This window comes from Helianthus annuus, chromosome 1 (genome assembly GCF_002127325.2).
Source record: "Helianthus annuus cultivar XRQ/B chromosome 1, HanXRQr2.0-SUNRISE, whole genome shotgun sequence".
Taxonomy (NCBI): Eukaryota; Viridiplantae; Streptophyta; class Magnoliopsida; order Asterales; family Asteraceae; genus Helianthus; species Helianthus annuus.
Genome location: NC_035433.2, coordinates 145,822,184 through 145,825,851, shown reverse-complemented (window position 1 = coordinate 145,825,851; position 3,668 = coordinate 145,822,184).

The following is a 3,668-nucleotide window of genomic DNA, read 5'->3' as shown; positions in this document are numbered from 1 at the left end:
AATGCACGTGTGTTAGTATAATAACCCATTTTAACATTAGTAATACCCTCCCCGAGACGGCATTCCAACGACTACGTCGGGCAGAACCACGACAGCCGTTACGGAACCCTAGATCAATCGGGCAGCGTATCTAATACGTCTCCAGGGGTTACAATACTTACATCGTAGCAGAACCTCGCTATTTTAGGGGGTATAATGCCCGGGTATAGTAATGCCACTACAGAAAATTAAGAAAGAAAGAAAGAAGTTGAGCGAGACGGACTGAAGGCCGTTGCCTTCTATTTATAGGGTTGTAATCGCACTTTCTCGCGGCCCGCGTGAAGAACAGGCCAAGCTTACGCGGCCCGCGTCAACGCTGGGTCAACGCGTAGCTTGGCTGGGTCAGCGTATAGGTCCGCCACGATGATGACACGTGTCATCACCGGGCTGCGCCACCATTTGAGACACTCGCGGCCCGCGTTAACTAATGGAATCTCTTATGCGGCCCGCGTCAGCTAAAGAATTCAGCGGAGTCCGGTTACATCTTCATACGGCCCGCGTTAAGTTGAGGTGAGGTCCTACGCGGCCCGCCTCAGCTTAATTTTTAGTGTTTTTAATTTATTTTATATATTATATTCTAATTTGGGCTCGGTTTTCACATACGGGGTGCATATAAAGACATCTTGATATATTTAAAAATATATTAGGGTGTCGGAAATATTATGAGGATGTCGGTTTTACCGAGGGTTGTTATAATATTCCCCGCCAAACCTCAATACCAAAGCACTTACATCTGCATCACTTGGCAGATCAAACAAAGCCACAACTAGCCTCGGATCCATGTCTACCAAAGGATCAAAACTAGGTGTTAGCGAATGTAACCCTTTCCCACCAATAACCCAAGTGGGTGCGCGCCTTAGATTTTGCAGTTACATGAACAATAATAATAAACCGTTTCGGATCCTAACCTGCAACGGTTATCGACAGGTTCCACCTCTCAGCAATTACCCTCTCTACGTGGTGCACCACATGTTTATCACATGAAGCCTTAACACCACCGAACGTGGAATCACATGGAGGCGGGTGGAAAATACTTAACAAACATGCATTCCACACTCTCTTAGTTTTCCACAGTGATTATTACATCTGATATCTTTTGAACCACACGGTATGTTTCTTAGAACATGTCCGCCAATGCATTTCTTTGATATAAGAACCGAACAAGGCGGACAATCCCCAAAATGACAGTAGTGAGATGACACGTGACAACATGGTTGAGGAACCGAGCACTGGTGTTGACAAGGAAGAGACGGTGTACCACAAGGTAAGGTAGTGGTGGTGGAATCGAAGATCTTCCACAAGCACATGTCATGTCAATGAAAACTCTCTTGGCGCAAGGCAGCCAGTGGCTGCTGTGACACCTTAATCCAAGGTCATGTTGCCCACATCTTAGCTTCTTCTCACAAGGTCTGGAACACAAGTGTGGGTCATTGTTTGAATTTGAAAGAGGACAGCATTTGTCACTACAATGATGTCTACCACAACTATTCTAGCGCCCACAAGGTTTTTTACATGTGAATGTGGTGGTCTTGAAACATTCCACCAAGCAAGAGGTTGACCCGCAATGACATTTTTTAGTAACGGATATCCTTAGAGGACATAAGCTGCACCGATCGACACCCAGGGCATCCTCAATCATATCCTTCAACAGACAGTTCCCTTGCTCACTTTTTAATACAATGCAAATGAAAATTTCAAAAACAGCTCGAGCACGACCAAATTGGGGCAGGTCGCCTCACTGTATCATAAGATATCATACACTCAACCGTCCCCTTTCCAAGTTTGTCTTAAATTTCTTCCACAAGCTAACAAGCTGAGGTAACCTGGACCTATTATCACGAAAGCTCATGTCTGCCTACAGAATTGCACTATGATTAGAACAAACTGATGGAACAAAGGAAACAATTCGCAACCAGTCAACACAACAAGCTGTTAGAACAAAGGAAACAATTCGCAATCAGTCAACACAAGTTTTCACTAAAAACAAGGTTTACTAGTATGTTTATTAGGTGAAAGTTTACAATCAGATTACTAAGTAAAAAACATATATACAGATTATAGTTTAGTTTATAAGTTTAGGGTTAAGTTATTGCAAATAGGTGATGTAGCGTGTGATACGAAAAATAAAGATCAAACACGTTAATTCTGCGAATACCCGTGTAGTTTTTCCCCAACCCCCAAAATTCAACCCAAAGGGCACAGAATTTGAAGTGAAAAATGAGTTAATCCAAAATTCAAGTCTGATCTTTCATATTACTAGATAAACATATAAATAGAAACAGAAATTCGAAATGGGCCTCAAAAAGACAATGGGCCAAACACAAGCCCAAAAACAAAATGTCCAAAATACTTCAAAAAACATAAAAACGTAAATAACTAATAGAAATAAGCGTTTTTTGGCCCGAACGATAACCCAAACCGCCGTAGGCCCAAAACGGACCCCCGTAGCCCAAGTTAGAGCCATTTTAGTGAAGGCCCTTTTGTTACATGATCTTGGGCCTCCAAATACAAGATGATCCGCTCCTCCACACTTGGGCCCACATCAATAGGTCTTAACATACAAAATACCTTTAACGTAAGAAGTGAAGGAGATAATTTCTTTCCGTACTTATTAAGCACATATTTTAATCCCATAATCAAAGTGGGTTGCACTCAATAATGAGTTTACTATGTTTTCCACAACGTCGACTTGACCTACTCTGTCATTATTTTCTAGCAAATCTTGTCCATAAGAATAAAAGGATAAGAAAAATACATGACGTAAAAGAAAAATGAACTCATCACCACTCTTTCCTCCAACTTGTGAGGAAATTTCTTTCAAAATGTTCCCATTTTTTCTTATATTTCTATCTGTATCAAGCATCACTAGTTCTTGTTAATTGTCCTAATTTTGAGTTTTGTCTAGCAAGATGACATCTCCGAAGGATGCCATGCCATGGGTGGGCTTGTATATTTGTGGAGCATCTTTGGTATGCACTCTTGCAATGGCAGCGGATGCCATCCAAGGCATTCGACAACGAAACTTCTGGTTTCCATGCAGATTTTTCACCGTCAATGCTGCTTCTGTTACACTAATAGCGATAGCAATGAAGCTATCGGTGGATCTAACCACCGAAATGCCTGGAGTTTCTGATAAGACTGCAAAGTATTACAGCATCCATTTCTTGTTCACCATGCTAGCCAACTTCCTCCCTTCTTTAGGGCTTATGGGTGACAAAGAACTCCTGGCAAACATCATAGCATTGGGTATTCTCATAATCACCATACTTGTAAATATGTTGATCCAATCGTATACAGGGGTATTTCCCGTTACATGTATAGTAATTATATATTTAATATTTCCGGCTATATTGCCATTTTCTATAGCTTTGATAGTTCCAACATCCAGAAGAATCATAGAACATAAGTACAAGGAGCTGCATGAATTAGATTCAACTTGTCGAACGGCTAACTTTTCATCCAAAGAACTAGTACGTAATGTCAAGAAACATTGGATGATGGCAGCAAGTGGTTCAAATAACAATTGTGGTTATATGCAAAACAATATGTCTCGTGCCAAGATCATTTATGATCTTCTTCTCATGTTGTTATCATATATGCATGTCTATGTTGAAAAGGTTAAAAGAGGA